Here is a 27469-nt window from a genome sequence, read left to right as displayed (position 1 = left end):
CCAGCCAAGGCTGAGGGATTAGGATCCAGCCTCTCGATCCCCCCACCCCCCACTCCTGCCACAAACACACACACACACACAAACACACACACACACACCACCCCTCCCTCACCACTACTCATCCTCACTGGAAAGGCCTCGGAAACGCACACCCACCCCACCGCTCCACCACTAGGCCACAGTGGTACAGTCCTCAAGGTTTCAAAAGCAACAGGCTCCGGTGACACAGACAACAAACTGTGTGGATACTCCACAGGAGTTTTTGTGATACTCTCGATCTCTGAAACTAGATCCATTAGATCAGTTACCAGAACAGGGGCACTGGTTGTGATTTTGTGTATGATTGCTCAAGGATACTTCAGCAGGGCAGATGCATGTTGTCACGAAGAATTTAATGTGGGTCTCTAGTGTTGTGCAATCATTGTGAAGACTTCTGAAATCAAGCACCAGGTGGTTTTAACTTTGAAGACTGGTTGTCTATGTGTATATCAGCCAGTTAGAAGGCTTTTTGTCCCATAAGCAGACGGCCACATCAGTGCAATAGCTGCATGCCCTGTCAAAGTGTCCTTGAGTGAGACATTGAATCACTACAGTAACTGCTCATTCATTCTGAGTCACTGCAGATAATCATATCAGTAAAAATATCCCTTCTCCCTTGAAGCAGGAAGGAAGGGCTGGTGGCTTTATTTCTTAGGGTGTGGATGAGTGCTGAGGTGATTATGGATATGTCTGAGTGGCACCTACTGCTAGAAATAGATAATCATAGCTCTCCTCCACCAGATATCATTGCTGAGCGTTACATACAGAAAATATAAGACTCTAAGTAAAGGGAGGACTGACGCCACAGGGAGAACAGCAGTTACAGTTCGATATTATAGTGAGTTTATACCGGATTTTACTAAATATAAGTACATTTTATATCATAAAAAACTTTTCATTAGATCTATTGCTCAGGGTTCAAGGGGCCTTCACGAGTGTTGAAACCAATATGAAACCTCTGGTTTCTCTTAGCCAAAACATTTTTAGTAGAATAATATAAATATAAATGAATATTAAAAGGCTTGATGCATCCACAATATGCTTGGGCAGAAATTATATTTATTTCTGGTAATTGAAATAATGGTTCAAATCTAAATAAAACTGCTCTTTAATATTCAGTCCAGACAATGTAAAATGGCTCAAACTTGAGCAGCTACAACATTAATATCTTGACTAATATATAAATAACAATAATTTAATAATACTATATATACTAGTACTTTTATTTTTGACACTTTTCGACATTACACTTGTCCTGTAATTCATAAGAAAATAAGATAGGTCAGTAAAGGTCAGACAAACAAATGTATCCAATCCTCGAGCAGGGAACCCTAAGTCTATAGGATCCAGTATGGAAGACATGACTAAAAGTATGCAGTGGTACTTATCACTCTGTTCGACTGGTTTCATTCACATGTTGTCTTTGTACTTCTGCCACTTTACATTATTGCATTATAATAGTGAATGATTTCAGCCTATTAAACCAAGTTCTTTTTCTCATTAAGCAGCCAGTTTTGGAATGAATGCACCCCCACCAGGGGACATGGTATGACCTGCTACTGGACATCATTATAGAGAGTAGATGTCTTGCATAGAGGCAAAGCTCTCTAATCCGAAGGCCAGATAATTCGAGTGCAAAGAGGATTAGCTCCACCCTAGCAGAGCCATTGGCTAAATTCAGCCTCAATATTCCCTGTCTTCCCCAGTCTCCATTTAACCTCGCATGAAACCCCGCCTAGACTTTCTTTATCCATCCATCCATGCAGGCATGCTGTTAACCAATAACACACCGCAATTCACCATTACCCCACCATGACATGCTTGGACCTCTCCGGCCAAATAATCCAGAAACTAGACCTAACCCATGCATCCTGTCAGTATAGTATGAAATCAAATCAACGGAAGGCCATCTTGATGTGATCGTGTAGATGAAAGTTTGGCTGCTAACACACTCTTCTCCCAAACATCTCTTCTCATCTGCACAGCTCTGTCCTCTGGCAAACACATGGGGATTACAGTTGACAGTGCCGGTCTGGCCTGGCTCACAATCCCTGTGATGGCGAGCAAGCGCCATTGCAGAGAAGTCTTATGCAAATATCCAAGAAATTAATAGCTTCCAGGGGGAGAAAGCTGGGAAAGAGTGATAAACCCACTCCCTGTGCCCCTTTCATTCTTATTTAACTTGAAACCATTGTTTCCTGCTTAGCTTCAAATATTGTCCTCCAGCAAACTCCATGAACACTTTAGAGCCATACGAATGTTTTATCTGACCCTGGACATCCACACTAGCAGGGATCATTAAGGATGCAAAACAAAAAGAAATAAAATATGCAATGTATTGACTTATATACAAAGGTTATTTTAGTGTCACGTCTTTTCTTTGCTGACAGAAACACTTGATAAATATTGGTTGTTTGCCTGCAGTGATCTCAAATATTTTTTACAAGCCCCTCATGGGTTCTCTAGCACCTTTTTCAAATGCCACATCTTCTGTAGATGGGCACAAAATAACTTTAAGATAACAAGGCAGAGGAGCCGCACAGCAAACAAAACCCTGCTGGTTCAATTACCGCTGCATATTTTTGTGACTATTTTTTCCTCTGCCAACTGGGTCTTAATTGAGTTGGTGTCACATTGTTTGGGGTGAATGTTTCCTTAAAAACACCTGTGGAGAATCACAGTGGATCTCATAGTTAGGGCAAGTCCCCTTTGTGATGTGAGAGCAAAATATAATCCAAAATATAAATACTGCTTCAAACAGTATATTTGAATGCTCTAAATTAATGTCTTTACAAAGAAATATTCAGAGAGATCAAATCTGACATTATGTGTCAACAGCAATACATCTCTCATGTTTCTCTCTCATGTTTATTTCTGCATCTATGCTCCTTTTGAAGGATCTCTATGGAGTCATTGTGCCTCCCCCCCCTCCTTTTGGCTCCTAATTAAAGAGGAGAGATCTGAGGCAGTTAATCTGCTGGGCTTTAGTGAATGGAGGTGGGACGTTAAAAAGCATAGGCACAACCTCCTCGTATTCCTCTCACCTGGTTGGACAGGGCCCCTCGGCTTAAGTCACCTGACCGGGATCCACGGCTGCATGTGTTTGGACTCATACAGTACTCAGACACAGAGGCTGGTAAACTTTGACGTAAGATCAGGCCTTTTGAGGCAAGGACAATTTGAGTTTTATTACAGTGAAAAAGCCTTTTGAACACTTTATACCATTTCAGATTATTAATGAAACACACTGAAACACTGTATGGGACCACAGATTTGTTCTGTGGTGTGTTTAGACTCAACAAGCGCAGTAAATCCCAGATGATAGGATCAACTGGAATTACTGACCTGCAGCATCACAGACAATGACATCTTGTGGACATGAGAGCAACTTGATTTATTCATTGATCCTGCTAATTACAAAAACGTTATTAATTTATCTCACAAAGACCTAAATTGGGACGACAATGAAATTTTTCATATTTTCTGTCTCGTCTTGCATATGATTCAAATCAAAACCCTTGTTGCAACTGCCCGCCTTATAGTTAACCTTTTTAATTAAATATTACACCACATCAGTAACCACGGCCAGACTGATAGCTTACAACTTTGATTGGATGCGTTTCTATATGTATTTAGGCTATAATTATATTTGTTTTTATTTGCTTTCAGACAATAATAGAGTTCTGATTTATAAAGCAATGAGTTATAACAGGCTCAAAGGAATTTGCTGACAATTAAAAACGAAGATTTATCTTTCAAAGGAGCACACACATTGGATGTGGGACAGCAGCGTTGCCCCATCCAACCAGCTGATTGACAGCAGCACGGCTGGTATACTATTATCTGTGGATTTACACAGTATTAGGATAATTCTGCAGTAAGTTTTGATGCTTTGAGACATTTTTACAAGCTGAGGTGAAAAAAACAATCACACACACACACACACACATCCAGAGTCAATTTAAAGTCGACAGTTACAGAGAGTTTGTTTGATCTATCCTGGGAATTGTTGTACCTGTGGGTTTAAACAAGCACAAAGTGCCGCTAAAACAAATTCTGTGTGGCGGTTGAATAAACTTTGTTGCCAAGAAAACAGGCGTCTTTAGCCCAGAGGAAGCTCTCAGAGATCATTTTGATCTTTACAGTGTCAGAACTCCATATGCTGAGCAATGTGTCAACTTTGCCAAAATAACAATGATCAAAAGTTCTAAAGCAAAACAGCCAGAGCTTGATGTGCTATGATACAAGTCAAATATTTAGATTCAGAGATTTTAGCTTTCGCCCGCATTTCGAGATTAGATTTTTTTCAGTTGTCTTAAAGATGCACCTACCATTATTTTTATTTTAACACTAGATCAAATGACTATGTGTAATATTATAGGGCCTATTCATAGTGATCAGCTTCAAAATCTTGTCAGCAGCTAATACTGCATGAAAGTTTTGTTTTCATCTTGTGCTGCCTCTAAGTGGCCAAAGATATCAACTATTTTTATCATTAATACTTGTGATTGAATTTCTTCTTCTTTTTCTGAGTTTGTTATTCTGGTGAGGTTCAGTGTAAATTCTAGAACTGGAAAACAAGCAATTGACTAAACAAATTCACTTCAAGAAGATCTTAAGGTCCCACTTGTTTTGTAAGCTACGGTCAACATTACTGCGAATGTTGAACCCCATATATTTGCCCAACATACGTGGGAAGTGTTGAAACTGTTACGAAAAATTCACAAAGTGAGCAAAGTTAATTTTCTGATGAAGATCACACAGCCTCAGAACAGCTACTAAATTTACCTTCAGCTTAGACCCTTAGACACAATTCCACCTTAAACAGCGGTGTATTAAGTGAGAGCAGACTGTCAGAATCCCATTTTTTGAGCTTGCAGTTAATTCACAAATGTTAGATTATTTGGGTAAGAAACTGACAAATTTAAACATTTCATGGAAAATATTAGCTCAATGCAGTGCTGCCTGAGGGCCCGAAGATCACGCATCATCCAGTTTTTAGCTTCTGCCCTGTCCATTGCACACAGAGATTCCTCCTGAATCTCTGAATCTTTTTCTGAAAGTGTTCCATAATTTTTTGGCACAGATTGTCACCGACTGGTGAACCTCTGCCCATCGTTACACTTGAGAGGCTCGGCCTCTCTGAATCATTGCGTTCGGCTTTTATTTATGTTTTCACATCATTCCAAAACTTTTTTGGAATTCGGGTTATACAAATTTTCCCAGTGCAGCGGAAGGAAAACAAATTCTTCGTGGCCCAGGCTCACTGAGAAGAAATGTGGACACTGCTGCTGCATGTAGCTTTCCACTGAATAGTGAGACAGTGCATGCATCACTCCAATGGCCCTTCAGCCAAATGATATGCCTCTCGCTCCCTCGCTTTCTCTTCCTTCTCCCTCCTCTTGCAACCGGTGTGTTTTTGTCCCTCTATTCAACTGTTTATTGTAGCTGGGGGTTTTTCAGTGCTATCTCTTGAATCTAAGTCCTCCAACTTACAAAACCTCCTTTTATCACTGCACAAAGGCAGCAATGTACTTCACTGTGTCATTCTGATTCCCTGTCTTGCTTATATTCTGGCAGTGTGCAGACCGCCCAGTTTCAACATTCCTCCCATGTCCTTCCACTCCTCCTCCAGACTGCAATAATGTGTCTAAGTGCAGCTCAGCATGGTGGTGAATGGGGACACTTTTCAATACCATCTGCCATTTATCTAACCCTCGGTTAGTTACAGGTGGAGAAGAGAGACAAAGCTCTAAGCTGAGAAGCTTGTGATCAGAGGATGACCTGGATGCCTGCTGGGTCTCCAAAACAACCTTTCTGGGGTTCAATTTCACATACAGTGATGGAAACCGTACACCTGGTGTGTTTGCAACACAATGGTGTGTGCTGTGTTTGATGAGGTGCCAGACACCAGCTTGTTTTGCAAAAAGTTAAGCTTTAAAAACAATAAAACTGTTGTGCTGTACAGTGCATCTTTGTATCTTGGTACAGGGTGTAATGAAAATCAGATTGAGGAACAAAATATATCTCAAGTTCAGCAAGAAATATTTTAAGTTTTATTATGTAATTTAGTCAAAGAGTGACATAACAAACTTCATATCTCTTTCATTATGATCAGCCTTTTTGTGTTTGTACAAACCCCAAATGAAAAAGTAATAACGACTGTTCCACAAATGTGTGGAAATGTATTTTTCCTCAGATTTTATGTAATGCCCCTCTATCCATGTGGCTTACTTTAAGTCTCTGTGTTCTTCCTGCTGCAGCTGAAGGCACTCAATGGCAGAACACGAGGTATTTATTCTGTTTTTTTCTCTTTCTGGCAAATTATTTGGAGAAGGCAGCAGACAGTAGTGTGATTCGTCTGTAATGCTTTTGTCACCGTTATGATCCATAACAACAGATAAAAGCTGAGAGTGGAGGGAGACAGACACAAACGACGATTCCAAATAAAATCTCATTTTGAGGGACTGCTCTTACTCTTTAGTGACAAGCCACCAATCTAGAGTCATACTTTGCTCATACAATTATCAAAATATAGTATTTAAAATGTTTCAGGGTTTACAGTCGATGAGACTCCTTGTCTGGATAATGCACAACTCCCTCTTTGCCACCCCAGGAACTATTGTAACATTAATAATAGTGATTTCATCCGGATGTGTGCAATCACATGCTAGCAAGGCTCAGCTGAAAACCACTGTATGCTCTTCGTTTTTCATGTTCACATAATACAGTCTCTGTTCAATTCCTGTCACTGAAATGATCCAGAATATCCTGAGGCTGAAGAGGTGTGATTTTAAACACCTTCGTGTATTATGCATTTTGAATATTTGATGTTATTTACACATTCTAGTAAGTGATATTTCAACTAACATTAGGGAATGAAAACACATTTTCAGTTCTACTCTGCCTTGCACACATACATACCCTGGTAGAGGTGACACGTAGGAGAAATCAATTCACAACAATGAGCTGCACAAGGACAGATGAATTTGAATGCTAAATAGTATTCATCATAATCATTTCTCGTTATCATATCTAAATATAAGTAACTAGTGAATCTGACTTGTTTTCTTGGGCTGTTAAACAGACCTCTGCTTAGGTTTGACTTTCCAGTCTCTGTGATTAGTGGTTTCAAATCCCGTACACAGGCATGTGAGAATGTGTCGTTGCTTGCAGACATCATTGCAGAAGGTCTCCTGAGCCAGCAGAGGGCGGTTCAAGCCACACATGTTTTTCCTGGGGCCTACAAGTGATACACAACAAGAAACCTCTCTGTAGACCTTTACAAACACCTGACAAGTATCTGTGATCCATACTTTAACGACTAATTGGCCCAAAACACTGAGCACTATATTATACATTAGTACCTGAAAACAAAAAAAGCTAGAAAAGAAAAGATTCTCTACAAATCAATTACCTTTATCAGAGGGTCCAATCAATATGGTTTTATGGATGATATTTCTACAGACAGGCCTGCAGCTCTGAATACTGAATTCAAACAAGTTAATGCACTTGATGGTTTTAAAACATAACAATAATACAATAAGTGATTTATATTTGCACTTGGTATAAAACAGTTATTAGCTACAGTGGCGTGGAATATGCACAGCAGGAGGCCAAGTTACTACATCTGAGAAAAACTACAACTAAAATGTAATAAAATATGCATCATCATATCATTTAAAAAATATACTTCCACTTTACTTTTTCTTACTTACTAATGAAACGTAACATTTAGTGGCTGGTGGCTTTGTGATTTACCTTCAAAATAAAGCCGACTAGCTGTTTCAATCTACTCGGCCAAATGTGTTTCTGATGTTCACACAAAGCAACTCCAGGGGGGTTATTTTACAAAGTTACTACAAGATATGAGCAACACGGAGAACAAAGGGGAACATAAATACGTTAGAAATGGAAAGTTATAACGCAACTTTGCTCACTTTTATTATGAAAAGTAGAAACAGGAAGTAAACGTCAGTTTGCTAACTTCAAACTGTCGTTGTTGCGCGTTCTCCACTTTTTATCCAGAAAAGTCTCAACGATACGAAACAGTAACAAAGGTAACGTGTTTCCTAACGCTAACCAGGCCAACACGAAGGCTGGAAATGTAGCGTAGGAGTGAAGTTGGGAAACCCGGCGCACACACTTCATTACAGTCCTCCTGCCGACTCCTCCCACCGAAGTGTCCTGGGAAACACTAACAACTGCGAGAAAGTGTGGACCGGGAGACTTCGACAGGAGAACCACGCCGCCGCTTGTCCATCTCACTCTACAAACCGTTTTAAGGGACGTTTCCCCCCCTAGGACCAAGCACAGCAAGTCCATCCACTAACTTACTATGTTTCCCCAAACTCCTGCTTCTCCTTCACGCTGACCTTCATCTGCTTGAGGTAAGAAGAACCCTTTAGCTCGCTGTTAACTCCGAGGACTAATTCTGGCGTTAAATACTTGGTGGGTTGTCGTGCTGTTTCACATTGGGGGAAGCCGCTGAACGGTTGCTGTAAGTTGGGTTTTAACTTGTTGCTTGGTAGCCATGACATCCATCCATGCACAGGGCCAATGTGGAGCTACTCACGTTACTGTGAACTCGGCGACAACGAGGAGCAGCTCAGTCGGCCCACAGACATGTAAAATGATCCCAAACAAAGGCAGAGAGGGTGAAATATACGCCATATGTTCAAACTACATGCTAACGATGGAAGTATGCTAACGCCAAAAACTCAGGCTCCACAGAGGCCATTAAGACAGAAATGATCAGTTAGCATTATAGATATTAAGAATGATAGAAATATGCGGGAAAATTATAAATACAACGGGGAAAAATACCTTACAATGAATTTATTGTGTATATACCTCCAATTTCCAGGTATTTCCAAAGTAATTCTGGTAAGATTTGCACACAATTAATTGCTTCCTATAATGAATCAATTATCATCTATGATTTGATATAAAACAGCTCTTTGCAACTTCACTGTTTTAGATGTAATGATACAGTCTGATACCGCCCTGTCTTAACTGTCCATATGTAAATAATTACATTTCAAATTTAAAATCCAAATAAGACTTTGAATAAACCAATATACAATAAGAATATTATTTTTATTATTAAAGTAGCCCAGTTGCATAATCTGTTTTAACTATATGCTCTAGTTTTTATGCTTGTGGGAGGGTCTTTGTATTTATAAGGGAAAACAGTAGCCAACAAATTCATTGACACTTACTTGACCTCACCCACTTAAACATGTTCAAAGGCTAGGTGCATAAACATGGCCTGCCTCTGTTTTCCATGTTCTAACACACCCATATGTTACGAACCTCATCTTCCTCACTTGGAGGTTGCTTATGCTTCCCACGCTCAGAGCTTGTGTACAAAGGGAAGACATTCAGTATTAGAGCTGAACTGGACAGCAGGTTTCTTTAAAGACTCAGGAACCACTGGGGCTTTTTTAGTATGGAGCCTAAACCCAACAAATTGCACCTTTTCAGTGTCTTTTCTCTCAAAACGCACAAAAATCTGGCTATTTTGCTTTATGTTGTCTTACTGCCCTATCCCCCACAGAAAGGATATTGGTTCCATGGATCAAACACAAAATGTAATCTCACATGATCTTGTTTTAACCTGTAACCTCGCAAAAGTTGCAGAAAAATAACACAATGTGAAGGAACAGCTGGAAGGACATAGGAATTTGCAGTAGAACCTGTTTTAATAGCAAATAAATATTTCTGAGATGTAAGCCATCACCAAGGAGGGTTGATTTAGTGATAATTGTGATCACTTTTCTAACAGTGGCATGAGCTTTATTTTACACTAACATTTTGTGACAAGCATCTGTGTCTATTGCTGTCTTTGCAGAGACTTCGTACAGTCAATATTGACTCAGTAGAACTAGCTCTGATGTCTGCTTTGGCAGCACAGTCCTCTGTGTTTTCCACATCTCCATGTTGATGCTCCTCATTGTGGGATTGGACTGTATATCTGAGTCGTTTCCTCTGAATAAGTATTCACCATCCCTGTATTATGTTCTCTGGAGTAGGTGGCAGTGTGAAAGAAGGAAATGCACCTGCTCTAAAGTCCTTCCTGAAACATCTTAAAGGTGTGTCTGATTTACAGTATCACTTAAATAGTTTAATAATTTTTAACTTTTATGTTTCAATAGAGATTTGCCTGAGCTTCACAGAAACCCATACGGTACATAGTTCCACGTCTAGGAACCACTGATAATAAGTGCAGTGATCTACAGCAGAGTTGATTTTGAAATATTTGAAATTGTAGGTTCTTTTTAGTTTATTGTTAAATAAAAGTCTGTTTATTAGAGACTGCTACAGCAAGCAGCCATTTAGCTTAGCTTAGCATGAAGACAAAACTATGATGTTTTGTTGGTTTAATCCGTACACTATTGGCCTGTCCTTTTATTTATGATAAGCTAAGCTAAATGGTTGCTGACTTTACCTTTATTTTGAACTTATTCTGCAAGTCTGCTAAAATGAAAACAAGTAATTTTTCAATTGACACTATCTATTGATAGTGAATTGAGAACAAACTATTTCAGAGAGCCATAGAAAGTGAAACGGTAGACCCAGGCGCAGTTGAGCTGTAGGCTAAACGTTTATCCAGTTACATTTTTAATAAGACTATCAGAAACCAAATATCATGACTATGCTTTCACTAGGTAGACAAAATCTTTTTAGTCTACTCTCTGTGTTTCTCCCAGCAAACTTAACGCTTGCTTCTGAGGCAGTCCCAGTCGGAAATATGCATTTAGCTCCAGTACAAAAGACAAATGAAAGAGGAGTTGCCCTCCCATCTAGAGTGCTGTAAATTACCGTGAGGATTCTGCTGGCTCCAAGCTGAACCCAGTCAATTTCTCATCTTCATAAACCCCCTAATTTAATGGTGATGGAGGATACACACAGTGTCAGCCTTGTAATTACACTGTATTTACCATAGAATGGATGCATTTGGGGAAATCTTAAAGGTACTAGTTCATGATGTAGCTCCATCTCAGGGATAAGTTTTGTGTGCTTGGGATGGCGACTGCTGAATTCCTTGTTGATATTCACAATAAAGCCTTGACTTAGTTTTTGTTAAGACTGGAATTGCAGGAATCCTCTCAGCACGCCAAACAGCAGTCGCACTCCCTGTTCCAAAACAGCAGCGATCTTGACAGCTTCTCCAAACCCAGTGCCCTGGAGTAGTGTTTCTTTTCTCCTAGAAATGATCGAGGACACTACTGTTAATTGTTACTGTTCCTGTGGTGATACAAATATTTGCCAGGCTATGCCCATACTCACTTTCCACAAAAATGCCACCTTAAACAGCCGGATGTTTGACTTAAAGTTAAGTTTACAAATTGCTGACATCTCTGTGGTTTCAATATATATGAGGATTATAGGATGATTACAAGTACTATAGCACGGCTGGGAATCAAATTCTTTTTTTATACTAGATATAACGCCCGAGTGTTGATAGCAGGATGATACCATACAAGACCTATGGCTAATTAAAATTGTTTAAATTTGACAAAATATTAAGTGAAATACCAAGAGTATTTAAACATTTATGTACCCACCAAGAAAAAACACACATACACACACAAACACAAAACATAGGGTTTCTTGAACAAAATGATTCAAATAGATACTTATAAAAACTGCATTTTTGGAATACATATGGTAGACATGAAATAAGATATTTAACAAGGCTTCTGGTGAAAGTCTTTTCCTGTGTGGACATTGAAGTCTGATTTCAATATTCACAGTATGTCCTGTCTTTGTATGTAATCCAGCTGAAAGCAGTCTTAATGCAAGGTACATGTAACGCCATGTAAAGAGATGGCAGCTGAGCCTTTGTGTGTTCACTCAGGTTCTGAACTGCTGAACACTGAGACAGGGATGAAGTTTTTTCCTTTCTGTAGACCACAGAGTGGTGTTGCTATAGCTCAGGCATCTGTACTTCTGTGTCGCGCACACTGTTGTATTGATTTTCTCGACATCTTATGACTTTATCAGACAGAGATAATGTTGAGAAGACAAGGATTAGATTGAAAGAGGGAAGCCGCACTGGTGGCCAACATGAACTGGGGTTGTTGCAGTTTTTGAGTCCAACTTCTGTTTTTCACATCAGCATGTCTGCTATGGTATCCATGACACGAATTTAGGCTTGTGTTAAGTATGTAAGGACTGGGCTCTATGGGTGTCCGTGTCCAGCTCAATAAAATCTGTGTTCAAGCAGGCTGTTCCCATTGCCAGTAAATGGACACGTGCAAACAATGTGCCAGAGAATTAAACTCGACACTTGTTTTATGCGTCAAAGATAATTGTAAAATTTAGTAACATCCTTGATTTTGTTAAAAACGGTTTCCTGTTGGAAAATACTCTTGTATAAGGAATCTGGAGAACCAGCTCCAGCAAAACAGCTTAAAAGGTGTGTGGTCGGGTATAGAAAAAAATCACGGGACTTGAGGAGAAGGAGAATCAAGCTGAGGGAAATCTGGATAGAGCCAATGACCACTGAGCCAATCAGTGGTTCAACAGGTTTAGTTCAGGACCCCTAGCTCGCACCCCCCTTGCCTCCCGACACACAGACACACCTCCCCCTTCCCCCCACTGTTTCCACTGCTTCTCTTGCTACAGACAGACATCACAGAAAACAACAGTACTCCACAATCACCTTCCTCCTATTCCACCAGCACGTTCACCTCCCTCAACCACATGCGTGTTTCCAGCAGCCAGATGAAGCAGTTGCTGCAGAAGCGGAATAAGAACAAGGCTCCTCTCACACTCCTCTTACCTCTTCACCCTGTACACCTCTGATTTCCAGTACAACTCGGGCTACTGTCACCTGCAGAAGTTCTCTGACGACTTCAGTGGTGGGGTGTATCAGTGATGGTGAGGAGGCAGCGTACAGAGGCTTAGTGGATAGCTTTGTGGACTGGTGTGGAAACAATCGCTTCATCTTGAATGTGGCTAAAACCAAAGGGATGGGCATTGACTTCAGGAGGACTAGGAGCAGAGTCAACACCATCTCCATTCTGGTTGAGGAGGTGGAGGGATACAAATATCTTGGAGTTCACCTCAACAACAGACTGGCCTGGACATGCAACACAGCTGCAATCTACAGCAAGACTCAGAGCAGGCTCTACTTCCTGAGGAAGCACAGGTCCTTTAGTGTGTGCAACCAGATGTTGCACAAGTTTTATCAGTCCGTTCTGGTTAGTGCAATCTTTTTTGCCGTTATCTGTTGGGGCAGCAGTATCAGAGCCAGTGACCCTAATAAACTGAATAAACTGATTAGAAAAGCTGGCTCTGTCCTGGTGACCACTGTGAAAAAATCAGGGTAATGGAGAGGAGGGTGCGGCACAAACTGTTAAACATCATGGAGAACAGACCACATTGTCTCCACGTGCTACTGGTTAAACAGCGGAGCAGCTTCAGCAAGAGGCTTCTTCAGATCTGCTGTGACAAAGAAGCTTACAGGAGGCCATTTCTACCAACAGCTATTAGTCTGTACAATAACTCTCTGTGGTGTCAGGAGACAGACCTTCAGCATTTCATCACAGCCACTGTTTCTGCATATGCGCATGAGTCAAACAGTATACAGCATGCATTAAGGCATTTCAGTGGACAATACAGGAACATATCTCTGTTCACCTCACTAAACTGCACAATGTGGAATGTAGATTTTGATTTGATCAATGGCTTAAGTATGTATCCCTGATCCACATTTTCACGCCTGCATTTAATATATTAGGGAATATTAATAATAGAGTCATTTTCTCTCCTCCACCTGAAGTTGTGTCCTGAATGCCATAGCATTGTTAACATTAGCTTTTCAAATACATACAGGCAGAAAGAGGGTGGAGGAGAGAGAGCCAGGTAAGATAATTTCTGTTATATTATTCAAATTCATGATTTTTGACTTTTGACCCCTGAACAGACAAGCTGAAAGCCATTGCTCTTTTGTTCACCGATATAACTGATATGCCAACTAGGAGACTGACCAACAACTGTTTTGTATGCATGTAACCTATTATTTGTAGAGTATTAATTCTTGTTAAACAGAAACTGTGGTAGTGGTGTTGTGAATTTTCTCCTATGCTCAGAACTACAATCGTCTTAAGACAGTCATGCTCAATGAGTGGAGGCAAGTAGTTGGAACTGCAGCAGACACCTGACGCACGGCCTGAAGGCTCCACCTCTTCCCTCTGACATCAGAGCTTTGATCAGCCTGCTGTCTGTGTTAGCAAAAAGCCATATTTAGCTCAGTGTAATCAGTATGGCGAGAGCTCGCATGCCTGCTGCTAAGGATACCTACCTAGTATAAACACACCTGCTCTCTCTGATGGATGTAAAAAGAATTTGATGTAAACCTGAAGGAGTCCATTTGCAGCAATACTTATTACGCTGTGGGTAAGGTTGCCATTGATGTTTTTAAGTGCTTTGAAAGTTGCTCTGCAGCATTAGATGACAGAGTTAGAAGAATTAAGCTGTTAAGTGGTAGGTGATGATGTTGAGTAAATGATACTAGTTTTATGCATGTCCCTATACATTCAAATTTGCAGGTTATTTTCATTGTTTTGTTTTAATAATAAGCCCTGGGGACACAGACTGTTATGTACCTACAGTGCTTAGCAACACCTGCCTCAGAGATAATACATAATGATTTTAGGAACATAATGTGTGATCAAAGAATGTACTAAATAAATATTAAGTCAATATTTTAAATAAACAATAATATACAATTTTAGGTAATAAATGCTCAAAAGGGGCTGTGTTGTTTTCAGCAAACCAGTATTTATAGAAGCAGTACTATTAAACAGGTAATGGAAAGTAAAGTTACCCAAACATAAATAAATTACTACACTAAAATATTAAATTGAGAGAAGAACAAAATGGATTGGTTGGTTTATATTTTCTAACCTCATTTGCTAACTGCTTCTCTAGCCCCTCTTTCATTCTGTTTCTTCATTTTCTTTTTTATTTTCATTACTTTCAGTTTAATCTCACCTCCTCGGAAGTTATCCCAGTACTTTATTTTCCTGTTCGACAAATCAAACATCCTTGCAAGCTGTGTTGCATGTTACATATATACTGAATCAGTGCAGGGAGTGATCAACTCAAGCACATCACTGCCAATTCAGTTCACAAAACCATCACTTATCCCTGTAATTCTGCCATTATTGAAACATTTCCGAAGAAAGACAATGTGTTGACAGTTATCGGTTATTGGGTTGTAGTGTAAGTTGTTGAAAAGACCCTGGAGAGCCCACCAGTGTGTCACATGGTGCACAGACATATGCATATTTGTTGGAGTTTTTGATTGACCAATCTGAAATCAGACATAAGGCATGGTCTGAAATTGACCATGCCTGAAATTCACAGAAACAACCAGGGCTAGTGTGTAATCCCAGGAAACTCTTGTTTCATAATACTGCTACTAACCAGTAGTGGTATTACCAGTCACTATGTGGTCACAGTCAAAGCTTTAAAATTGTACAAATCTTGACATTTCAATTAAAGTCAGATTTTATTTTTTATTTTTTTAATTGAACTAATGCCCCCTAACTATACGCACCAGTATTTACTGCAATGGGATGATATTAATCTGATCAGGCTTGCTGTGAGACTGAGGTTAGTGTTGCTTAGGGTTCTTCAGACTAAACCTCTTACCTCTCAGATGGAACTAACAGCCACTTTCCTTGTTTAAAACTCTGTCTTCCTATGAGCTTTCTTTTCAATGTTACTTTGCTGTCTCATGCACAATAGTTGAATACATGCAGTAAAACGTAGTATTGATTATTTTGAGATATTTTTCTCCCTGTTAGCTTTCACGAATAAAGTGAAATCCACATTGCTCACTTATTAGAAATGAGGGATCCTTCAGAAAGCTAAATTAACAACTGAAATTGCCCTGCAGTTTTGAAACCTATCACAAAATGTTGACTGTTGATACAGCAGTATGATAATTGGTAGGGAAAATTCCCAAATTTTTCTTACTTGCAGTACTTCTGTAATATAAATGTTAAAGGGGAAATCTTTGACAGTTTGATTTGATTTCGATTCTTGGTGGGCTAAATTGACTCAAAAGAGTGATTCAAAAACTATAATTCAAAAACAATTTGATGCAATGAAAAGAAGCCAAGGTGTGACATTGATGTCACTCTAGTGCAATGTGTGCAAAAAATGTTTATCTGGCCACTTAGCTGCAAATTAAACTCATATACAGTGCATTCAGAAAGTATTCACAACACTTACTTTTTCCACATGTTGTTACAGTATATTACAGCCTTATTTCAAAATAGACCAAAGTCATTATTTTCCTTGAAATTCTACAAACAACACACCATAATGAGAATGTGAAAGTTTCCTCAAACTCTTCGCAAATTTATTAAAAAAAAAAAACCATAAACATCACATGTACATAAGTATTCTTGGCCTTTGCCATGACAGTCAGAATTGAGCTCTGGTGCAACCTGTTTCCACCGATTGTCCTTGAGATGTTTCTATAACTTGATTGGAGTCCACCTGTGGGGAAATTCAGTGGACTGGACAAGATATGGAAAGACATACCGCTTTCTACAGGTCACACAGTCAACAGTGCATTTCATTGCACAAACTAAGCCATGAAGTCCAAGGAATTATCTGTAGACCTCTAAAACAGGATTGTATTGAGGCTCAGATCTGGGGAAGGGTACAGAAACATTTCAGCACCATTGAAGGTCCCAATGGAAGAATTTAGGAACCAGCAGGACTCTCCCAAGAGCAGGCCAGCCGGCCAAACTGAGCAATCAAGAGAGAAGGGCCTTAGTCAGGGAGGTGACTAGGAACCAGATGGTCAATCAGAAAGAGCTCCACTGTTTCGGAAACCACTCCTCAGTAAAAGGCACATGACAGCCCGCCTGAAGGACTCTCAGATCATGAGAAACAAAATTCTCTGGTCTCATGGCATTCAGAGTTCAATCTTTGTTTCAAGTGTCATGTCTGGAGGAAACCAGGCTCCGCTCACCACCTGGCCAATACCATCCCTACAGTAAATGATGGTGGTGGAAGCATCATGCTTTGGAGATGTTTTTTAACAGCAGGAACTGGGAGACTAATCAGGATCGAGGGAAAGATGAATGCAGCAATGTACAGAGACATCCTTGATGAAAACCTGTTCCAGAGAGCTCTGGACCTCAGACTGGGAGGAACTGCCCAACAATAAGTGTGCTAAGGTTGTAATGTCATAATCATCATGACTTGAGGCTGTAATTGGTGTTAAAGGTGCTTCAACAAAGTATTAAGCAAAGGCGGTGAATGCTTATGTACACGTGATTTAAAATAAATAAATACATACATAAATAAAAATAAAAAATAAATAAATAAATAATAATAATTAAAAAAAAAAAAAAATATATATATATATATATATATATATATATATATATATATATATATAAATATATAATATAGTAGAACGTTTGAGGAAAATAATGAATTTAATTCATTTTAAATTGATGCTGTATCATAACAAAGTGTGAAAAACATTTTAAAAAGTGTGAATATTTTCTGGATTCACTATAAATTGAGAAAAGCAGCTAAAAAGCATTTTTATTTTCTTTATTTTTTGTTCTGGGGTAAAGGGGGAGAAGAAAAAGGTGTTCTGCAGCAGTGGAGAACAGCCTAATTTATCTCCAAACAATGAATTGACACAGGAATTTTGAAACAGGGTAGCTGATTTGCTCCACAAGAGTTGACCCAACTTTGATAAATTGCTGCAGTGTGTATTGCTGAGCTGCTTGTTTCTTAACACCACAGTTCCTGAGTCTGCTTTATTAGCATTAGTCTGTAGGTTATTGGGGTACAATGTATTTACAAAATCCTCCTCCGTCGCCATGCAAACATTAAGTCACTAATTTAAGCTGAAATGTTCTCTCTGAAGGTGGAGATGAACTACATGTGTGGACTGTATGTTGTCCAGGTTGCAAAGTGTGCTTTGGTTTTTTTTCCCCGTGATTCAGTGCAGAGTCGAAGAGGATATCAATCAAGGTTCCTGTGGAAATTGCAAAGTATGAAACTAGCACCAGTAGCCGGCTAACTTAGCTTAGAGGTAAGATCGTAAAAAGGTGGAAACAGCTACAGGAGCAAGCAAAAGCCAAAGCATTAAACAACTTGTGGTTAATTTATTAGGTCCTTCATGGCTATTACCAATGACAACGTTCACTGTGCATGCACAAGATTTAATACCTTACAAAATCTTACAAGGTATTGGCGGAGTGTTTACATGCATGACAGAAAATGCTGCTTTCAGACTTTTTTCTTTGTGTGTGTGTGTGTGTGTGTGTGTGTGTGTGTTTAGGTCACAGCAGAGTGACCGCCCAGGGTGAGAGAAAGGGGGGGGGGGGAAACTACAGAGGGAACTGTCTGCATTTAAAATGTTCCCGGGCCAAAGTGACTTCTACGAGACACTTTGTGTTAATTACATTTTCTGTTGGACCTTAGGCTCACTTTGTTTCCAGAGGGAAATGAGATTGCATCACCCTGTTAATCTCTACTTTTATTCATACCTTCACTCAGTTGCACGTTCTTTTCTGCAGCCTTTTGTTACGGACATGCGCCGTTGTAGAAAGTCAATTAGAAACCTGGTTAAACTAAACACTGCAAAAAATCTGTGTTCTCTGACAGAAATCTACTTGGGGATGCCAGGTTTCCTTAATCACCTACCCCGATTTCGGAAAACGTTTAAGTAATCAGCTTTCCTAAGAAAGGAGACTGTAACATGGTTACTTAAGTCCATGTAAAGGACTCCATGAAGTCTACTGGTTGGTATAATTATGTCAAAGAAAGCTTTGTTTCTTTTACACACACAAAAGTTAGAATCAATAATTTCTAACTTTTATTTATCGATTTATTGAATTTATTCATGAGAATTAAAGGTGCTGGCAGGCAGATGTTCTGTTTGGACAGAGCCAGGGTAGCTGTTTCCCTTGTTTCTTGTGTCTTTAGGCCAAGCTGAGCTAATCAACTACTGGCTGTAGCTTTGTATTTACCATACAGGCAAGCATAGCAGAGACAATCAATATTCTTATCTAACTCTTTGAAACAAAGAGAATAAGTGGAGTTTTGCCAAATGTGAATCTCTTTAAAACTGTGTACAATGGTAAAACAGAGAGTGGGGTGGGTGGATGGCATCAAACCTGGGGACGAGCACTGATCAAGGCTTATGCTCTAATTACAGGCCAGCCCCCAGTGTGCCCCCTACAATAAGATAATGCTATCTGGGCCCACAGGTATTTGGTTTCAGTGGAGAGGGTAATAACTGTCACCAAACACTGAAGAGACCTTTCATCCCCTGGCCTTGTGTTGTCAGCCAGCATTTGTGTGCAGCCACTGCACAGAGGCAGCTTTTGTGGGGAAGAGTGAGGTCACGTCACCTTCAAGCTCTCATATCTATCCATAGACACAATAGCTAGGTCTGATTTAAATCAAACAGCTGTGACTATCTAAACAGTGGTCAACATGGTGTGTCCAAGTTACTGTGGTGCTGTTATTGAGAAGGTGACACAGCTCTGGCTAATTTATCCATGCCCCAGAAGTGCAGCGCTGATAGTGAACCAGAGAAAGAATCTGTGGTTCAAAAAGAATCGGACAAGTGTTCAACACAAAGAAGAAGCGCTTTCCTCTTTCAGGACTTTTTGTGCTATGGTTTAGCAGAGAACCTGCTTATCCTAATGCTGTGGTGGGCCTACTACATGGGGGTCAACTATAGTAAGAAAGCACAAGAGGTTTAATAAATGTCTGAGTTAAACATCAAACCACAATGAGCCACACAGAGCCTTAAGCTTTCCTTAGTTTGCTGAATTTCAAGATTGTGATTGCCAACGCCACATTTAGAAAACTAGCTGCGGACAAAAACGCACCGGCATATTCTTAATGAGTTTGAGTGACATGGCCGTGAAGAATTTTAGAAGTCTGGCAGTATGAGTCAAATGTTGATCATGCTTGGAATTAAAAGGCAAACTGCATGTAGCTCATCAGCCAAAAATGTCTAGTCCTATTCTGTCTGTACTTACAGTTTTACAGCAATATTAAAATGTAAAATTGGATTTCACATCTATCTCAAGCTTCAGCACTTTCACATCTAACGAAATATGTAAGCTATAAAAAAGACAGTTTCATAATAACTGAAGAAACGGAAGACGCACAAGGATGAAGTTCAGTGAACTGTCAACAGCCTTTGAGCCATCCTTTAGGCTTCTTTGTCCAGAGGGGGTGTATTTGAGAATGCAAATGTCAGAGTGAAACATTCCTCACATTATCCGGACTTTATCCTGCGAGCCCCCTAGTACAATGTCCGTATTATGTGCGTGTGCTCATGCATGAAGCACGCTGCTCTGGCCCAAATTGCCAGGAGTATTAAAAGCCAGTAAGTGATCAAACCATTTTTTTATTTGTATTTTTTTTTTTTTTTTTTTTTTTTTTTTTTTTTTTAGACGCACGCCTCCAGTGTCCCGTAAACAAAACACTGCTTCCCACAGCCTATGTTTTCTATCATGTTGTGCCTCCTGTGTGCTCTGACCATGGCCTGAAATCAAGAGGGTTTTCTCTTTAAGGATGTTTCTCACTCGGGTGATCTCCCCCTGTTTGTTACATGTGTATTGGTATATTGGGCCTTCTTGATATGAAGTTCAGCCCTTTGTGCATTGTCAAATTCAAAAATACGTAAAGAGGAAGCAGCCCACATGCATTGTGTCACAGATGTGACCTTCTACAACAACCAATGGGAAGTTGTGGAACTAGAAAATATAAGTTTGAAGCTTTAAGCCAACCAAACTTTCTTAATGTTGTAAAGTTAAGTTTTACAGTATATTGCCTGTTTTTAACATTTCAAGATGTGTCCTTATTTTTTAAAAGTATCTACTCTGAATTCTACATATTGTGTATTAAAATGTCTGTTAGTTTCCATCTGTCCTTTATCTTATCTTCTCATCCTTTTCATGGTTATATGGGAGCTGGAGCTCATCCCTGCTGTTATTGCGCAAATGGCAGGGTACATTCTAAACAGGTCGCCAGTCTATCTCAGGGCTGCTATTAGTTTCCTTTTGTTGCTATTTTGGCAATTTTTGCCCTGGAAACATTTGATGAGCTCTAAATGTAAAGCATAAGATGAAAAAATTTTATACCATTGATTGTTAATAGCACTGGTTAAGATAAAATCGTTTATGATGTTTTGTAATCCTGTGCCCTTAAATGGCTTTCTCTTGTGTGTGGTTCCTCTGCTGACTGTGATTTGTAGGACAGGCATGATAGCTAGGTTAGTCTACAATTCTTAATGTTCCTTGAAGTACAAAATGATGAAGTATTGAGTTATGAGCTAATAGGACTCATACATACACTTTGAAACCTCACAATATTGATTTTTAGTGAAGTGCAGCTAGTGCAAGGAGACAGTGTGTTAAACATAATCAACCTGAACTTCCTTTCCAATATTGATGCCAGTGTGTTGATAAGATTAGTACATAACTAAATTAAGGTGTGATGATAACCCTAAACATTGCTCAGATCAGTGCTACGCTGTTAATAGGCACATAGATCATGGTTGTGGGGTGGAGTTGGGACAACTACAATGGTTTTATTTCCTAGTATCTTTTTTTATTTACTAGTACAGTATCTTGGTTTTGAGGTTATCATGTTTCCAACAGTTTCCTAGCAACTGCTAGAACTTTGACCTGCACCTAACATGTGAGATTGCTTTATAGTTTAAAGAGACCATAGCACGCTGACAGGTAAGATTTTTCTGATGCTAACGTGAGCCTTGATTCATCTCTGATCCACTCACTGTTTTATTGTTCCTACCACCAATCCATCGTTAACATCATGCTGTAATGTGATCAGCTCTCTGTTGATTAGTTTGACTTTGAGATGGGAAAAATTTAATCTCATGATTATATGTCATGCATTTAGGCATATAGTTTAAATACAAATGATAATTTTACAACGGTTGGTGCCAAAGCAGGGCTGGCCCTGATAGGGTTGGTGCCCAAGTTTTTCTCAGAATGAAAGAAATGCATGACTAAAAAAATACAAAATGTGTTTGTGACAGAGACCCACATCTAAAATGTAATCAAATTAGCTTATTCATTTTATTTATATAGTCTTTAAATGAATTTGACAGTAAACAACTCCAGAAAGTCCCAAAAGGCAAAAATACCTTAAGAAATCCCAAATATACAACCCTCAGCTGAAGGCATCTCATTTTTAACTTTATTTTAAATTTATTCAAAACACTGAATTACCTATGCAATAAAGTAGGTACAAATCCATGGATTGGTGCAACCGCAATAAATTATTGACTGCATATGATGTCTGTGTTATCTTATTTTGTATGTACACTGGTGTTTATAGAAATTTAATACCTGCAGTAATTCAAATGCTGCAAATATTTTTGTCAATAAAGCAAAACTGAAAATACCATAAAAGAACTGACTTGTGATGACAGGAAAAAGGGAGGTTCTCCTTGAGAAATTAAATTAGTTGGAAATCTAAGTATAGAGACAGCTTTTGATGAAGCTGAACTAATACAGCATTTCAAGTCAAGCTAAGCTTGACTCCAGTGAAAGGCTGTTTTGAAAGTGGAGAAATGGAGACAGCACTGGTGATATGCACCTACTAATGCAGAACTATGGGCGTAAATAAAACAGATGAGTGGATTGTATTGCAGTATCCAGTCAAACAAAACAAAACAAAACAAAACAAAACACATCCGCACGCAGTTCACCCTTGGTAACGCGAAGTGAAAAGACATGAAACATTCACAGGGCAGTTTGCAATCCACTGTAAATGCGCCTCATCCCAGTGATTAAAGCTGTACCTCTGGCACATATTAGCAGTGGGGCGATGCATCGACGTAATCGTTTACAAAAATACATTAATTTAAAAAACGTGAACCAACACATCGCAGGTTGTCTTGGACAAAGTCAAAATTACTTCTTAACCCAACCGGGCAACAAACACTGATGTTACAGTACCCAACAACTAGCTCGTTGGTTAATCGTTAACAGATACAAACACGAGAGTTTACATCAGACCTAAAGGTGGAAGTTAGAAAAAGCTGGATGTGCTGCACTTAATGCACTAATTGTTCAACCTGATGTGCTACAGGTTCTGGTGGACACGGAGAAAGTCACAGTCCCAAACTAGGCAAGACCCTGTAACAGGTGTCACCATAGAGTCCCCATCAGCAGCAGAGGAGGACAGTGATAGGGATTGATTTCATGTTCATTCTTCCTAAACTTCACCGACTTTCCATTTGACAAAGGAGATATCACTGAGTCTATCTGGTGACTTTGCTGCTGTAGGTATGGATGAACAAATTCCCACCCAGTTGTACGTTTATTGGGCTCAAACTAAGCTGGTGTAATCCATCAGTCCTGCAGTAAATCCTCCTTCATAACGGTGATAGTGTTCAGTTTGTGTTTAGACTCAGAGGAGTTGATTTAGTTTTAGAGGCTGTTTTTCTGCTGTTAAACTGTAGTGCATACAGGAGATTTTGACCCTCCCCAATATCATCACTGCTTGGGACCGACTCTGCACGGCTAGGGATGGGCTGTTGGTGGTTCAATGTCCTGCTCAGGGACACTTCAACATGTGGTCGGAGAAGAGCAGGGCACGAATCTCTGACCCTATGGTCTGTAGGAAGCCACTCTACCAACTGAGCCACTGCCACGGTAGAAATCTGCTGATAATATAAATATAAATTTAAAAAAGTCTAATATTTTTGCTATTATAGTATTTAAACTAAAGGAAACAGTTTACAGAGGAAGTGAAGCTTGCCCTGGTCATTAGGACTGGCATGCAGAATAGTGCCCTGGAATGCATTCTTTGGGTTATTATATTGAAATATAAATGAAATAAAATGGAGAGCTTAATGGGAAAATCATTGATAGAGTAATCGATTAATTGATAGATTAATTGACATAAAAAAATTGCAGCCCTACTTATTATTACGGTCAAACTGTGGTTATTTTGCGGTGACATTTTCCTTTTATTGTATACACCTTTTGATTTGGTAGAATTGGGTTATTATACCAAGTGTGATGGCAACTAGCCTAGAAACCAGAGTCAAATTCCTTTTATGTGCAAACCCACAGTACAGTACTAACTTATTTTATTGTATTCTGTTCTAATAAATTGTACTCTGTCTATTCTTTGCATGTAGTTGTGTTGGAGAATCCTCAGCTGAGTATTGGAAGGGGTGTAAGGGTGACAGTCCAGTTAATGAGCTGTGAGGCTAATCCTGCTCAATCCCCATTCATGCAGCCGTCACATGGTTATTATGGCTTATTTCGATAGCCAGGGGACTTGAGGCTATAACGGGTCCATTCACAGTCCTAACTCGGCACATCACCACTCCCACCCTGGCACTGACGAGCTTTTGTCTCTTAATTTATTGGTTCGTTTGTGGCATCTCTGCTTTTAAATGTGGCTGATGCTCTGCCTCTTGTGGCTTTCCTGAAGCAAAAAAGCAAATTCTTTATTAGCAGTTCAAAGGCCGTTTCTGCCATAACAGAGCCTCTTAAGGAACTAAGTCGAGGGCTGGTTGTACCTAGTTTTTTATGTGCATTTAATGGTTAGTGTAAACTAAGTAAGTGTCGACTTTTTGGGGGGTTCGGCTGTTACTTTAGAATATGAGGGGCCTGGTGGCTCAATGGGTAGAACATCGGCTTGGAATCCACAAGGCCACAGGATTGAATACCACCCCACCAGATGTGGCCAAGCCCTGCCATCAAGGGCCACTTTGGTGCTGGTCCCAAGTCTGGATAAAATGGGAGTGTTGCGGTATGAAGGGCATCTGGCGTGAAAAAAAAAAAAGAACTCATGCCAAATCAACATGCGGAACACGTTCCTTTGTAGCAACTCCTGAAGAGAGAAGCCAAAAGCCGCTGATCTTGTCTGTTACCTTAGAAGAAGGTTTGATTAGGATAAAGGCCTTTCCTGAATTACACAGATGATCTGCAGATTGTTATTAACCTGTCTTGTCAGAGGGAGAACAGATGGCAAAAATATGAATGTATGTCTGAGGGTATGTTATGCAATTTATGTTTGAAAATAATGGGTTTAACTAAAAATGTTTAGTTTTGCTTAGGCTCATTCCTTTCCTTTTAATTTAATATTTACTTCTGTTTAGTGTCATTAAACTGGCTTTACGTACAACTACATGATGACTATTGAACTGTAGAAGTTATTATTTCCCAACAGGAAAATGTGTCCAATTGTAATGTTTTCAGTTTCTTCAGTTTTACCATGAGAAAGAATACATTTTGCAAAGTGCCAAAATATGTATTTGTACTTAAATGTTTGAAACAGGTTTACATATTTAAAAACATTGCAGCTTTGTGTGAAAAATTAGTTAAAAATGAATTGTGGCTATCTACACATGAGATGGGCCCTCTGTTCCCCTTGTTTCATTTCTGAATGAACAAATGAGCTGTTGCACCTAGTATACTGCTGATTGATTGAGTTAACTGGAGAAAATAGATTGAAGACAGTCTGGGGAAGAGATATCAAACGTGCACTAAGAGATGTGTTTTGATACTAAAATAGAATCAAGTGACTCCCTTTCTTGTGAAAGACTCTGTTGTATTCAGAACACCCAACTTGGTGGCTCCACACAGTCTCTTTTAATTGTGTTAGCTTTGGTTGATTTACTTTTTTGTTAAATCCCACCTTCATCAATACTAAATAAAACCTCCAAATAAAAACCTTAGGCAGACAGGTCTGGCAAACTAGCTGTTAAGCAAAACAAGTAAAAAGAGAAACTTCTAACATAATAAAGATGGAGATTTCTTATGGGTTTGTGGCGACCAATGTAGAATTGTTAGGACATTTGTGGTTGCAAGATGCAGCTAGGACACAAGCAAACTAGCTTATTTTGGTGGCCACACCATTATTTTGTGTTACAAGTGTTTCAGGCCCCACAAACAACAAACAACTTCATCCCGTGATGATGCAGTAAATCTGAATTGGCTTCCTTTGCATGGAACTCAAAAACTTAAAAACAGAAGAGGCCATGTAAAAGCAGGGAATCGGGTGGACAGCGGAATTCCCCAATGGTAAGTGTAGGCGGCCTGTTGGTTGATGGCTAATTCTAACATGTTTCTTGATTTGTTGTGTTCAACTGGTAAGTTTAGAATCAACTAAATGCCTAGTATAGCAATTAAAATTGATGTCTAGGTGTTGCAGCTTTGTGCAAGAAGCTACAAAATATGCAAAATGGGATGGTGTACTGTAGCTATCATTTAATGTACTAGTTTGCAATTTGATACTAAAAAACAGTCGCGCTTTTATTTTTTTATCTTTTTACACCCATGGGTCCATGACAATCTTCCCAATAATTGTTAATCAAAGTTGTGTAGGGAGTGCAGACATCTTAAACAGTAAATGTGATTATCCTAAAGTATAATTTGAAACTTAGATGAAAAATGCAACTTAACTTGTCATGTTAGGAAAATCATGGTGTTAACAGCTCTCTGAAGTGTGTTTGAGCTGGCAAAGTGACAATTAGCTATCTGCATTTGCCAGGTGTGAATGTGTATAGAATCTATAGGAAGGCAAAAGTATTAAATGGACCCTTTTCTTAGGGTAATAAATGTTATCAGCTCTGTTCTCAATGCTTGGGTTTAAACGGACTTAAGTAACCAGGTTAGAGTCAGCTTTCCTGAGAAAGCTGATTTCTTAAGTGTCATCTAAACGGGAAAGCTGGTTTCTGAAATCAGGGTAGGGGATTAGGGGAGCCTGCTTTCCCCAGGTAGATTGCTGTCAGCGAACCAGATTTTCTGTCATGTATACATGTAACCAGGCTTCTAATTGGCTTTCTCAAACTGTGCACGTGGGTAACACAAGGATGCAGACATGCAGCTGGGTGAATGATTGAAAAGAGAGATTGGTAATGTTAAGGTTAATAGGGCAATGCTGCCTCATTTTTAACACGAAGTCCACCTAAGGTCCGACAGAAAACTAACACCTAGTGCCTTGTAGAAGTCTAAATCAGTCACTTACCCCCAGGGGTTTTTAAAAATGAAAACTATTGTGAATCAGCTGCATGTGGCTTTCCTTTCTCGTCCCCCACTCACTCACTCTTTCACGCTCTCACACACACACACATACACATACACACACACACACACACACACACACACACACACACACACACACACACACACACACATACACACACACACACACTCAAAATGAGTTATACAGTTAAAAACAGTGCACCAGGCTTCCAAATTAAATCTGAGGGGGGAGAAATCCGGTTACTCTTCTGCTGCATTAATGCACAGATTTCCCATTACCAGGTTTCTTAAGTGCACGTACACACTGTTCCCCAATTACCCATGAAAGCTGATTTCTCTTCAGTGACCTGGTTACTTAAGTGCATGTAAATGCAGTC

The 27469-nt window shown here is 39.5% G+C and overlaps 1 protein-coding gene across 10 annotated transcripts in view; it reads left to right on the top strand.

The window, feature by feature from the left end:
* The first annotated feature begins 8049 nt into the window (after window positions 1-8049).
* Window positions 8050-27469, top strand: part of LOC137111107 (A-kinase anchor protein 13) — a 100790-nt gene continuing 81370 nt past the window's right edge. For 6 of the 10 annotated variants that reach the window (XM_067495069.1, XM_067495072.1, XM_067495071.1 and 3 more), the window contains exon 1: window positions 8050-8429. The gene's annotated coding sequence lies outside the window, so the exon portion shown is untranslated. Of the gene's footprint in view, window positions 8430-13858; window positions 14449-27469 lie in introns of those variants that run through there. The other 4 variants (XM_067495073.1, XM_067495067.1, XM_067495074.1 and 1 more) reach the window with 3 other exon arrangements.

The sequence above is a fragment of the Channa argus genome, chromosome 2 (genome assembly GCF_033026475.1).
Source record: "Channa argus isolate prfri chromosome 2, Channa argus male v1.0, whole genome shotgun sequence".
Lineage (NCBI taxonomy): Eukaryota > Metazoa > Chordata > Actinopteri > Anabantiformes > Channidae > Channa > Channa argus.
This window is presented reverse-complemented; position numbering and strand designations above follow the sequence as displayed.